This window comes from Magnolia sinica, chromosome 2, assembly GCF_029962835.1.
Source record: "Magnolia sinica isolate HGM2019 chromosome 2, MsV1, whole genome shotgun sequence".
In the NCBI taxonomy this organism is placed as follows: domain Eukaryota; kingdom Viridiplantae; phylum Streptophyta; class Magnoliopsida; order Magnoliales; family Magnoliaceae; genus Magnolia; species Magnolia sinica.
Genome location: NC_080574.1, coordinates 123328552 through 123343958, shown reverse-complemented (window position 1 = coordinate 123343958; position 15407 = coordinate 123328552).

Genomic DNA, 15407 nt, shown 5'->3' with positions numbered 1-15407 from the left:
ATTCAGAATTGTGGAATGTATGTGTGGATGTGAATGTTGTAAATTTTACATTTCAAGCACAGTGGGGAATGTTGTAATTATTTAGATTTACATTTCAGCATTATATTTTTGCTCTCTCTTTATTACTTTGAGCTTCAGTTTCTTTATTTGTTCTAGTAAGGTTGCCCTGCCATTTTTATGATGCATGGTTGTCCTTAGAACAATCAATATTTTGAGCTAGCATTCAGTAGTGTGAATTGATTTATTTATTCAGTTCTATCTTTCTATATTTCCGCTGTATTTATCTTAAAACTTGGCATAGTCCTATTCGCAAAAGAAAGCTAGGAATTCTTGGTTGGAGGAAGGAGACCGTAACACCTAGCACTTTCATGCGTCAGCCAGAGATAGGATCAGGTGTGTTACTATAACCTCTGTCAAGGATGAGGGTGGTAACATGATCTCGAGTAAATTCACATTAAAGCAGAGGTAGCAAAGTTCTTCAAAGAGTTGTTTAAGGAGGAACCAATCTCCCAATCTAATGTCTTTTTCTCAGCCATTCCCAGGAGCCTATCTCAGCAAGAGAATGAGGAGTTGCTCGTCCCTCCTTCCCTTGAGGAAACCCTGGTTGCGGCTAAGAGCATCTGAAAAGACGGAGCCCTAGGTCCAGATGGGTTTTCTGTGTATTTCTTCACCAAATGTTGGTAGATAGTCAGCAAAGATATCCATAAAGCAGCCTGTTTCCTATTTGAAGGGAGGCCGTTTCTGAGAGCTTTCACCTCTTCCTTGATCTAATTAATCCCAAAATCTCCTGCAGCCTCCAGTTTTGCTGACAACCATCCGATTAGCTTAGGCAACGAGGTCTACAAAATCCTCTCCAAAATCCTAGCACGAGAATGGGTAAGATTCTGCCAAAACTAATCTCTTTTGAATAGGGGACATTTGTACAAGGTAGATCGATCACAGAAAAAATTGTGATGGCGCAGGAGGCTATCAGGAACATTGATAGGAAAACTTAGGGAGGAAATATCATTCTCAAGTTGGATCTAGAGAAAGCCTATGATAGAGTTGACTGGAACATCCTCAAGCAAGTAATGACGAGATTTGGTTTCAGCGTTAAATGGGTAGCGATAATGGAAGCATACTAGGGTAACAAGTGGTTCTCGGTACTCATCATGCTCCTTGAACTCTCTTAATAAATCAAATGAGGAGGGTAAGGAGTATTTATGGGCATTCACATGTGTGAGCTCCATTCTCGCACAACAGAACCCTTGTGAGTAGGTTCACAAACGAGTTGGATGATGTTCTCGCTACTACCACTGTCTATAATTATATTACAGACTTTGCCGTTGATAGTACACTATGTACAAAATATATTATGTCACTGTGGATGCAACTCCTTTCGTGGGGTGTACAGTGGTCGCCTCATGACCAATATAGTGTCACTGTGCATGCAACTCCCACTGAACATACACTGGGATTCGTCAAGGCCGCAACTGATGTCCAGTACTTGGGAGCCCCTCTTTTGTCAAGAAGAATTGGGTCAGCCAAGTTTCACATCATTTTGGACAAGATTAACAACAAAATCAACGGCTGGAACACTCGTCACCTGTCCTAGGCGGGCAGACAAACTCTGATCAGGCACGTGTTGGGAAGTATCCCCCTTCACACCATGGCTGCCATGAAAATTCCAGTGTAGGTCATCGCCAGTCTTGAGTGCAACTTCACCCAATTCTTTTGGGGCTGGTTCGAGGGGAAAAAGAAATACCATTGGTTAGCTTGAAAGAAAGTATCTCGTCCCATTGAAGAAGGTGGCCTGGGAATTCAAAGGCTGAAAGACATGTTGGCAGCACTTCATATGAAGATGGCCTGTCATATCAAATATTAGGAAAAGGAGGGCCCATGGGTGGCCCTTATGCAAGCCAAATACCCCTCCGATCTGCTGGGTGAGGGCGAGACTAATGTTGTCAGCCATATGTCCCCTTTCTGGAAAGAAGTCAGAGGTTTTCTGCCTCTTCTTGAGAGAAATGTGCAGTGGCAAGTAGGGACAGGAGAGTTGAACCTATGGAGCACACATTGGACTAGGTTAGGGCCTCTTCAACAGCTCACCACCAGCCCCATTTGACCTACGCTTTAACAATTATAAGTCAGAGATTTTCTCAGTCCAGTAAGCACTCTCCCTCCCTCTTTGACCTGCACGCTACTGCCCCAAGTTGCTCTCAGCTTCATATTGCAGAGGGGGTTTCGCTACATCAGAGGACAATACGTCATGCTTCTGGCCCCACAACCTATCAGGATCCTTCTCAATTAAATCTACCTGGCAGTTGAGTAGAGTCTCGGACTCGCCTAGGTGGTGGCATGAATGGATCTGGAACAGGAAAATCCCGCCAAAGATGTCAGTGTTCCTTTGGAGGCTGCTGCAGGGTGCAGTCCCTGTGGACGACAAAGTACAGTCTAGAGGTATTCCCCTAGCATCTTACTGTTTGTGCTGCATCCATAATTCCTCCAACAGGCTTGATTTAGAATCGATACCGCATATGTTCCTTAATGGCTAGAGGGCAGGGCAGATCTAGCGCCACTTCTTGGCTATGAGTGGGATCGTTTTCTTCCCCATCAATCGTTAAAGGGGTGGTTGAGGTAATGGAAGGAAGCTACAGCTCCTGGTTCTGCGCCTGCCAAATCCAGAAGAATAATTCCCATTCTGATTTTTTGGGAGTTATAGAAAGCCAGAAACGGGGCCAGGCAAGACGACATCCCCATGCACGCGGGCTGATCTATTGCGCATATTAAGTGGTGGGCCAAATCTATTCACGAGGAAGACCCTTTTCTTTTAAGGGAGCAGCCTAAATCTAGGCTAGGCAAGTAGCCCCCAATCAGCCAGGCTTGCATCCTAGCATGATCAAATGGATTAGACCGGACTCTCCTTGGGTCAAACTCAATGTGGATGGATCAGTGCTCAATAACCCACATCCGTCTGGTGGCATATGTAGGATGGATAGTGGAAGCTTCATTTTCACTTTCTCGAGAGGTTATAGGGTGGGGACGTATAATAGAGCGGAGCTCCATGTTATTTACGATGGTCTTCTACAGTGTCTGGATAGAGGGTTGACCAAAGTCGAAGTTGAAACAGACTCTAAGGTGGTGCTATGGCAACCTTGGGTAAGGCGGATCTCTATCCTAGGGTGGAGAGTGTCCTTCCAGATTCGGCTCATTCAGCGGGAAGGTAATGGTCCGGCGGATGGTATGGCCAGTAAAGGAAGTAAGAGTCAGAGGCACGTCAATCTAAACCACTTGAGGGATCTGCCTTCCCATGTGCCTAAACCGTGAACCGATCCGTAGAACCAAACTGTGGATCTGATCCGTAGAACTGAACCGTGGATCCGAATCATGGAACCAAACTTGGAACCGAACCAGGAACCCTTTAATTATTTCCATATTTGACTCATGATTTATGGTTTACAATGCACCATTTGATTGTTTCCATAAATGTATTTTAGCACACCTTATACAATATTTAAATCATTCATCAAATGGATCACAACACGAATGGACATGGTTAAGATTATAAAATAAAACATGCAATTGGGCTGGATTATAAAAAGCGTAGAACCGTGGAACCGATCTAGAATCGAACCAGTTTTAACAGTCCGGTTCCGGTTCAGTTCTAGGGTGCTAACGGTCCGATTCCGGTTCCGAATATCCTATAACCATTGGGAACAGTTCGGTTCCAGTTTCACCCCAGAACCAGACCGAACCGACCCGTGTGCACCCCTACTTCACGCCTTAAATAATTTGGAAGGTTTTAATGATGGCGTCCTCTTCCCAGTTGTTCTCTGTGATGTAGCTTACTTGTCTTTTGGATCGTTCTGTTTTTTTTGTGTATGCTAGTAAAATTGAATAAGCGCAACTAATGGACAGATTGGATGTGTGCTCTAAACACCACATTGTAGAATTAGCTTATTCTACCAACTTCACAGCGAGTGTAAGTGGGGGACATGGGTGACCCCACACCAGCCAGCTAGCTGGTATCATATCTCTGTCGGGCCCACAGTAATGTATGGTTTTATCCACGCTGTCCATGCATTTTGCCAGTTTATTTTGGGCATGAGCCCTAAAATGAGGCATTGAAATCTTAGATGGACCACATTATAGGAAGCAGTGTTGATTGAATGTCCTAAGGCCACTGTAAATATTTATTTGACATCCAACCTGATAAGGTCACACAAACCTGAATGAAGGGAAAAGACAAATATCAGCATAATGACTCGGCAATGAGTCATGCTCCTGAACTCGGCCGCAACATTGACCCCACTCTGCATATTATTGCGCCACACGAAAATCACCACTATCTCCTATTCTTTATCTTTCTGGACAAACAAGCAGCAAAGACATCATCTTGACTCAACCAAATTTGAGCCCATCAAAACCCCAACTTGCTGGACCAACCGAGTCAACTCGGTAGAAATGAAACAGTCACCACAACTCTTTCTCTCCACCTTCTTCTTCACCTTCCTTATTCCTTTTTTTCCTTCCAATCTTTCTTCTCTCTACTTGAACCACCAACAAGCTGGACTCACACCAAGTCTAGGTATAGCCCTAGATCTCACAGCAAGTCACAGACTCAACTACAACTCAAAGGTGCTGACCAAGTGTAAACAGAATCAAGCACACCCAGCAGACACCTCGTCTCTCTCTCTCTCTCTCTCTCTCCCTTCCTTCCATTGCAATGTCCAGCAATCTCTGGACTAAGACAACGCAGGGCCAGACACACCAAACCCAACCTACGGCTCGAGCAAGTCGAGTTGGTGCAACACGACCAACATGCACACTCTCTCTGTCTTATCTCCTCCTCTTTCTTCTTCTTTGATTTTTTTTCCATCAGTTGAAAGTCCAGCAGCACCACTTTGTGTTTGAATCGAGTCAACTCAAGAATGAGTTGCACAGTTAGAACCCAATTCAAGTTTGATCCCTACTCAGACAATAGCACTCTTCCCTCCCTTTCTTCTTCTCTTCATTTCTTTTCCATCTCTGCTCCTAGGAATTCAATAAGGCCTCTAGCTCGAACCAGACCTGCAACTCACTCGACTCATGAGTCACAACCCACTGACAGCTGAACCCAAGTGCCAACAAAAGTCGGAGAGATGGATTGAGTCTTGCTGGCCCTTGTGTAGACCACTAGATAGAGAGAGCCCGAAACATCATACCTGAACTGAGTTTAACTTGCTTTAGTGCGGTGGGGAAGATAATCAACTCTCATGGTAGATCTCAAATGCCTGTACATTCCTTCAAAGTGATTCTTCTGGATGGCGCAAATGGGTCCGATGAAGCTTAAGGGACCCTAAAATTGAAGATTATGATTGGTTTTGTGGTGGGTTCGACAAACAAAGGTTTCGACCAATTTGTCTTAGCACAACCACAAGAGTAGGAGAGGAAATGTTATTGTTTGATCTTTCCCCTAATATTCCAAAGCCTAGCCATCCCGGATCGTTAGATGGATAATGAAGGGTTAAGATGCGATTTAGGGCAACTGATACCCTCTAACGAATGCAAAGAAAATCATCTGATGTTTTCTCCTTTTTACTGGGAGAGAAGGCCTAGCTATAACGATCATGATTCAACCAGATGGAGGGCTGAGATTGTGGGAGGCGAGCTCACGCGGATTTCCAGCCTGTAGAGAAAGTGGTTTCCATTTTCAAAAACTTTCACCCACCATCAGATCTTGCATTGACACGGTGCTCATGTGTGTGAGCATGCCCATATTATGAGGTTAACATGGTTTTGGTTAGACCACCACTTTGAAGATGATGGACGGTTCGGATCATTGAGATGATCTGTAATGGTAGGCCACAGCCGACGCAAATGGGCGTTGTCCGTTTAAATTCCACCCGCACGAGAGATTCTGGGAAAGAGAGAGAAAATCTCTCTTTTTAGAAGTTTATCAGGTCAACACCCTATTGACCAAGTTCTTGGTCTGGTGCACCGCGATTGCATGCTCACTAGTATACACTCACTTAGTGAGTGTGGGGTCCAGCTTGGTTTTGAACCAACTGGGTGACTGGGTTTGACTGAGTTGATTGGATTTGACTGAGTCAACTAAGGTGGTTCGTACTACGCTATGATAAACTCGTTAAGCCTAAGTGGGGTGTCTACAACACTCACCCTTGATTTTTTACAGATCCACCATAATGTTTATGTGAGATCCACTCCGACCATTAGAAATAGATTCTAAGAGGTTTTGGCACTACAAAATTTGACAATAATAGGAGCTAGAAAACATAGCACTTACAGATCTTCCTGGTTCCTATAGGCTCCTAGTTAACTTTAGAGAGAATTTAATGGTTGTTATCCTACCCAGTCAATTGGGTTGTCTAATTCAGTGTTAACTCATAAACTTTTATGGTTTAGGTATGAATTGATCATCAGGCCTTTGAGGATGTGATGAATGATGAATATGATGATCTAGAGTTTAATTTGTCTATCAAAGTAACTAAAATCCTAACAATTGGGCTCTCTGATGGTGTTTTGGTCCATCTTGAGAATCAACAGATGGATGACTTAATTATGGATGAAGATTACTCCCAAAGGATTGATCTTATGGTCAATTAAATGAATTGTCTAATCCATGGTGAGATTGAAAGGTTGTACAACTATTCATGATGTACTCTATGTTGAGATATCAAAGGCTTAATTAAGGGTGAGTTGTTCTTAAAATGATAGATGCATTATGGTTTGACTAGGTCCAAAATTTGATGGTTAAGATGGTAACTTTATGAATCATCAAATGATGGATCATAGCATTTTTCACACACAGATATGCCTAACTAGGTCTCCCAAGTAATGCCCGAGTATGGAAAAGTATGGGGTGTTACACTTCTCTAATCATATTGCTAAAAAACCCCCTGAACTATTTTCCAGAGACTTAGTTAAAACGTACACCAAATTTCCAAACTCAAACCTTAAGCAAAAAATCTAACATTCATTCATTTCAATCACATACACATATATCCACCATTATGATCATTTATGAGCATTTAATCCACATATTTATAACATTTATAAAAGTTAATCATAGTATTACAGCCCACCCATTTGGGGCTTTATTATACCATTCACTAACAACATCTTTAATTATTCATAACTTTTAGTTACTTAACTTAAAATGTATTTAATGACGTAATTAAAGGAATAACATGAATTCAACTATATATGTTAATGATCTAACATATTCAACTCGTCTTCATCAAGATAGGGCCATAGCCCTTGTGAATTGTCTATCGGTTCATCTTCCTACCTTGAAACTTGAGCAATGGTTTCATTGTCCAATAAATTTGTACGGTTTTTCTATCAATAAAACATCGACTAGCTAGGCCTAGTGAGTGCACACATCATGGTTCATACGCATCATAATTAAAATAAAAATGCATGAATGTCATGAAATGCATCGATGCGTGAATGCATCAAGTGGGTTGATCCGTCCACCCTTAAACCACATCTTCCCCTTTTTGGGGTAGGCTTCTACCATCTTTGTGAGCTTTCACATATTGTTAGCATATAGGAATGGTCCAATAAATCATCCGGTACTTTAAATACCTATATGCAATCTAGGGACTGCCCTCAGGTATTCAGTATAATAGTTATCACACACACACACACACACACACACACATAACAATATATGACATTTAAATTATCAACAAATTCAACAAACATTCAATACAAAAGATCATAATCATCAAAACAAGGAAATGATTATTTTAATAACAATGGAGAGGAAACATGTTAGGATCACTCACCTAATGATTTAGCGACGATGAATTATTTTTCTTATAATCGAAATATGATCGTTTATAATTTCCCAAAACACAACATGTACATAAAATCATTATCCTGGTTTATACGAATTCATATGATAGAGCCCACCTTTGATTAATCAAGGACATGATCTGGCCCACCATACTGTTCACTTGGACTATTTCATATCCAACCCTTAATAGAGGGTTTAAAATCACTATAATCATATGTGGCACCCACTTGGTTAATCAAAGTGGTCTCTACATTTTCAATTACATTTCAAATAACCTAACAATTATAGTTAATCCGAAACTTATACCTTAGCGACCGCGCCGTCACCGCGGTTTTAATGCTGCGACTCGCGCACCAATCCGATACCGAGGCTAGAAGTTATGGGCCTGCGTTCACTTCGAAGAAACGCTGTGCATTGCAAATTTCGAGGGAATCTCTACAATGTGTCCATCAATCAATCAATCACCCAAGTCAAGTACACACCATACCCTAAGTACATCAACCCATCCCTCCTTTTTCATAAGTCAACTCTCTCTCTCCCCTAACCATTACTCTTTTTATAAATTTGAAACAACACCTTACTTCCCCATCCCTTTTCCTTACAACCACCACTCCATCCATCCCTCTTATTATTCTCTTTCTTTCATTTTCTCAAACAATCTCCCAAGCAACAAATTCCATACGTCCAAGCTCCCTTCCACAACAACAAGTGTGGCCCACTTTCTCACTCTCTGATCTCACGTCTCAACAATTCATCCATCATCTACCTCCATTAAACTTGAAGGCAAGGAGCTAAAGAGGTTAGGGGAGCAAGAAGAAGGAAGATAGGTGGGTGATCCATCGTTAATTCTCTTTTTAAGGGGCCCACTTATGATGGGACCCACTTGATGTATGTGTTTGTAATTAAAGAGGAGCCCAAAGTGGCGGGGTCCCTCCACTCCACTCTCTCTCTCTCTCTCTCTCTCTCTTCCTTTGTATGATGATGATGAAGGGGTGTGTGACCCATCTGGTGTGTGTCTCCCACCATGAAGCATATATTTTATCCATGCTATTTACTTTCATATGGGACCCGCCTGATGGATCTACACCATTCAACCCATTATCGGGCCTGGACGGAAGATAAAACACAAATATCAGGTGATCCAAAGAGGTGGCCCACGTCCATGTGGGGCCCACCATGATGCTTGTGTTATACCCATGCCGTCCAGCGTCCCTCGACGCTAGACAGGTGTGAGCACACAGTGGTGTGTGTACTAACAAGCTAACAATATATATATATATATATATATATATATATATATATATATATATATATATATATATATATATATATATATAAAATATAATATATTTTTGAGCCTTAGGGTGGGTTGCTCATGCAAGCCCCACCTTGATGCATGGACCTAATCCAAGCCGTTCATTCCATTCCCCAGCTCATTCTAGGTGTTGAGCTGAAAAAATGAAGTGAATCCAATTTTCTGGTGGGCCATAGCATAGAAAATAATATTTTCTACTGTTAAAATACACCCTAATGTTTCTGTACACCAGAACTTATAGAATATTGGGCTCAATTGGATGGTCTTAAGCCATGAAATCCAATCGGTGGAGTGGATCCATTTGATGCGGACCCCATTTAGGGAGAACTGTAGAAAAACTCATTTTAAAAAAAAAAATACAAAACAAGCAGCTGACACTGCTGCTGTTACCATCCAGAGGACGGCGTAGCAGCGTCCTCTGCCCGATGGACAGTGGCCAGGGACTCACGGCCCCAGCTGTGGGCCCCACCGTGATGTGTGTTGACACAACACCTTGCATTTAGTGGGTCCTCCTTAGGGCAGCATGCCACCCAAAAATCAACTGTGTAAGTGACTCAGGTGGGCCACGCCACAGGGAACAGTTGGATTGAACGTCTACCTTTGAAACCCTTTTTTTGAGGTTGATACAGAAGTTTTGGTTCACTATGAAATTTATTTTTCCTCTTCACCCAGGTCCGTGTGACCTTATCCATGGGTTAGGTGGAAAATAAACATTATGGTGGGCCCCACATGGGACCCACTCGATGTATGTATGTATGCCCACACCGTCGTCCATTTGGTGGGAACCATCTATGATGTATGTGCTCTATCCGCACCATCCACTATTTGGACGGTGGGATCCACCATAGTGCATGTGTTGCATCCAAACCGTCTAACCATTTTTGAAAGATAATTTTAAGGCTTGAGGCAAAAATAAGACAGATCTATTTATCAAGTGGACCACACTGCACAGTGAGGATTGAACGTCTACCATTGGAATCCCTTGGGAATGTCGAAGTTTTGAATTAGTAGGAAATTTGTTTTTCCTCTTAATTCAGGACTGTGTGACCTTATGATCGAATTGGATGGGAAATAAATGTTATGGCGGGTCTTGGGAATTTTAATGGTGGAAATCTTTATCACCACTTATATTTGGGTGTGGACCATTTGATATACATGTGGCCCATGTGATGTGGCCCACTTACCATATTTATGGCCCATTGTCAAGGCCCACCTTGATTTGTATAAGGCCCGTTGTTAAGGCCTGCCTTAATAGATATGAGGCCCATGTTATGAGGCCCATTGTGATGTATGCAAGGCCCATGTGATTAGGCCCAACTTGATGTATTTGTGGCCCGCCCACTGAGGCCCACCTTGATGTATATATGGGGCCCATGCTATACGGCCCATTTGATTTATTTAGAGCCCTTGGGTCGAGGCCTAATGGGATGTACATAAGACCCAGTGTAATGTGATTCCACCGTGATTTACGTGATGATCTGGACAGTGGCTATGCCTTGGGAGCAATGATGGTTTGACGTCCACATTGCAAGGATGATGTTGGTTAAATGTCCGTATTGTCACTCTTCTTAGGGCACATTGATAGGCCCATACTTGTAGTGTGTAGGCCGTTTAGGCCCATCTTCGTTATGAAGAGAGCCCAACACCATATAACATGTTTGGTATATATCCATGATTCATGATCATACGCATCATATGTATGTTTGATATGAGGAGTGACTGATCATAGCATATGCCTTCGAGCAGATTGTTTATGGGCTCCCTGATAGGCGGAATTGCCCTTCATGAGCGCACAGTACGTGCAAGATTATTGCATGATTGGTAGTGTAATTCATGCTCTTCGCATTTGTATGACATGATTTCTATATGCCCTAGCGACATCAGGGCTATAACCTCCACAGACACATCATGGATGGCAAGATCGGACACTAAAAATATTATTACTAAGCATTGGGGCGACATAGATGTCCTTGGGTGAAAATCTCTAAACCCGATGGTGCTAGAGGATGACTTCAATATCAAGACCGAGTGGATATATGAGTGTACAAGGGCCGAATACCAGGAGGTCGCGTCTCCCACTATGTCGTGGTCTGTTGGAAAGGGGTGTGGCCTTAGTCGCCCGAGGGTAGGGGGCATTACTAGGCTGAGTTTGACCAGCTCATGAATGGGTCCGCTATCGACATGCCGGATAGGTATGGGCAGACTATTGGCCGGTGGATAGTGAGGTTTCTTATGCTCACTTAGACTATGTGGCTAGGAGAGCGGCAGTCTTGGAGTGTACTAAACCCCGGTGATTATCCGAATGAGAACTATCGATATTTGATGAGCGCATGAGGATTGGCATGATGGAGCCGCATCTTGTATCGCATGGTCTTGACATAGCCGATAACATTCATATCTTGCACCGCATAGCCTTAGTACGACCGATTGCATTCATGTATTACTAGCATGTTCCCGCATTACTCTAACCTTACATTTTGAGCATGCTCATATTGCGCACATACTACCACCACCCTCTAAGCTTTCTATAAGTTTATACACGATTGATGCGTGCAGGTGATGTCAGGATGCAGTCATAGCCTCGTCGCAGTTGGAGTGTGCAGCTGAGCTTTTAGAGTTTTTGTTATTATCATTATCTTGTATTTCCCTTCATACGCACTGTATTCAAAGTTTTTGATCATAATGGATTTTGTGATGGTGTTCTTGTGGTTATTGTTCGTGGGTTATGCTTATGGTTATGCTTATACGAATCAAAATCATGCTTGAAACCACATGTACATAGAATCAATATCCTAATTTATATGAATTCATACGATAGAGCGCACCTTTGATTGATCGAGGATATGATCAGGGTCCACAATATTCTCAAATCTGGATCTCTTCATATCCAACCCTTAATACAGGGTCTGTAATTACAACTATTTCACGCAACCCACTTGATTAATCAAAGTGGTCTCTACATTTTCAATTACATTTCAAATAACCTAACAATTATAGTTAATCATAAATCAAATGACTCAATTAATCAAAGTCCTTAAATTTAGAGTATAAGTAATATGTTTTTACCCTTTGTTGGTTGGACCGAGTCGAACAGACAGTGTGCATGCTCTGTCAAAGTTGGTTAGGATCTCTCTATCGGTTTGTTTTGATAGTCTTATGTGTCAAACTGACAAACTCTGGAATTCTACTTTATTTTTTAGAGATGAATAAAAGTTTTGAGATTTTTCTTATTTAAGATCTAGAGTAAATATATCAGTCAGACCCTAACTAATTAATGACCTGTTAAGGAATGGTTTAAGTAGGACCAAATAATCAGTTTGATCTGAAACCTTAGTAGCCCACACAGTATTTTTAATACTTCTCTTTTTAACAAATACCATTTAATTGACACGGTCCACCTAATGGTCAGATCGACCTAATATTTGAGGTTTCAACATAATTCAACCTCAATAACCAGATGGTGTGGATCAGATCTCACATGTTAGCATAGGTTAAGCCCAATTCCCATGCTAAAAGCAAAGTATAAACATCTACGTAGAGGGTAGAGGTTTCATATATATGGTGCAATGATACCACGAGAGCAGGTTGTGTTTGAATAAATGCTTGGGTTTAATTAAATGGCTTACTTGGAGATTATCTAGAGGACTTGGCCACATTTCTGATGTTATCAGAATATGGCAGGGAGGCGCGACTGGCCTGCTATGGCTTGGTTCAACTCAATTGAGTCAGATGCAGAACTCGAATGGAGGAAACTCTCTCTCTCTCTCTCTCTCTCTCTCTGGAATTTATTTGTGAATGTTGGAGTTTAAAACGGATTCTAGATTCGGATGGTATGAGGTTAGCATCGAAAGATACGCTAAGGTTTTGATGTAGTGGTTACAACGCTACCTACATCCATCTTCCTACTTTCAAACATTGGGTTCGACTAATCTAAATAGGTAGTCATTTAACGATGATTGCAAGGCCCATAAAACACACATTTTAGGTTTTAAAGTTAAGTAATCAAGCCCTCTTCATCTCCTTTAAATAGTTGTAGGAATCAATCCTCCAACCTCACACAAAATTAGAGTCAAGATGGCAAAAGTCAATCCCTCGACCTCTTTCCTCAACCAAGAGTATTTTTACCAACTTAGCTATGACTTGTTTTTGTCTCTTAATTAAAAATAAAATATTTTACTATTTATTTTAGTTTTTAGTGCACCAAAATTTAGGGTCGTTACATTCTACCCCCTTAAAATAAAATCTCATCATCAAGATTTGAAAAAACTAGCATCTCAAAATTTTTATGCTTCTAATGGCATTGGTCACGCTGATGTTATCAATCACTCCTTCACTATATTGTTCTCTTTTTTTTTTTTTTTGGTAATGAATTTAATAATTATGTAAAATTTTGTCAAAAACTAAGGTTTACAAAAGATTTATAAAATTCGGATAATGAGGGTTGTCTAGAAACAAACAATTTTTTATTTTTTATTTTTATTTTTATTTTTTGTAAAAATAAATAAATTGTATTGAAAAATTCTAAATTTATATTTTTAATTATTATTTTTTTAACTCAATTTAAATAATAAGTCTAATCCAAATCTCATGTTTCATTCACTATAGGGAGTAATGTAAATCTTCTAAAATCTACATATTTAAGTTATTTGGCCTACCTCCATTTTTAAATGGCCTTATCTTTGCTACAAGTCATGCCGTTAAACGAACACCCAAAGAATCAACCTAATCCAAATCTCAGGTTGGACTCCTTTTTGTGAGAAAATGATTCATTTCTATTCAAAACTACAAATTTATGGAAAACTTACTACACTTACTAAATTTTAAATTTGAAGTATTTCTTTTATTTCATCCTTATGGGCCTCTCCTGATGAGTGGATTGGATGCAATATACACAATACAATAGTCCCATCCAAAAATTTGCATCAACCTCCCCAATGTGCCCCCATGATTCCCTTAGGCGTGGCCTACTTAGGCTATGTATTAAGCCAGATTTTGAGATATAGGCATGGCATTGGGGAGGTGCATATAATGGATTGGTGGGATGGCAATCACAGATCATAACGGCCCATGCAACTACTATATTTTCCAACATAGTCAATCATTCTCCTTTTATTATAAATAAAATATTGTCTTTAACTTTGAATTATAGTAATCCAATGATCTTCTAGTTTAGCCCATTGCATGTGGAGTGTGATGAATAAGATTAGTTTTCTTCCTACACTAGATTACCTACAAAGTGGACCCTATCTTGTAACGACCCTATATTTATGTATACTTAACACTGCGATTAATAGCTATACATTTAATTTTTAAATTAAAAAAAAAAAAAAAACAAGTTAATAGCTGAGTTGGTAAAAATACTCTTGGTTGAGATAAAGGTTGAGGGATCAACTTTGATTGCTGCAACTCTTGGTTTTGGGTGAGGTTAGATGATTGATTCCAAACACCACAATATTTTAATATTTGGTAAAAATTCACAAGACTACGGAGGAATCTTTTAATAGATAAGAAGTTTCTAGATCCGGGGCTCTTCTCTCTCTATAAGAAGGGAAAGGAGAAAAGAATTCTCCTGCGAAAACCCTAAGGAAAAGAGAAAACGCTGGGGGCAATATGTAGGAAGGATATCATATGATAGGTTCCTAAACCTCATTTTCTTTTATTTTATTATGCTTTTAACGATAGTTTCCTGCCATTTTATTATTATTATTAATCCCCTTTTGACGATAAGAGAAAAGTTTTGAGTGAGATCTCTTACCGGCATACGTTGTCTAGTGATGTTAGCTCAGATATGTTTGGATCATATATTTCCTAAGAACAAAATACACCAAGGCTCCAAATTCTATAATGATTTGACCACCAGATGGGCCACACCGATTAGAGTTAATCTCAATCGTTACTTTGTGTTTTGGGAGATTCTCTGGATTTTTTGATATATCAAGTCAATCTACACCATTCATATTGATTCTAGGTTAGATTTGGGATATTATTCAAAATCTTAGATGGATCTATCCATTGGATGGTCCACAACGATTAGAAGATAGTAATAATGATAAAACATGCCATATGATGATTGTAAACGCTAGATATTCAAATTTAAGCGATCCTTTGGTTTTCCAAATTCGATCATGAGAAAAATTATTGGATGGTTTGGACCCAATTCTGTAATAAATGGAATCCATAAAACTAAAGAAAAAGAAAAATCGTAAAAAAATTTTAAAACCAAACCGTGTAATTGAAATTATCCTACTTCCGTAGTGTTCGATCGATGGAAGAGGGTCAATTTTGGTCCAACAACCAAATTCTGAAATTCAT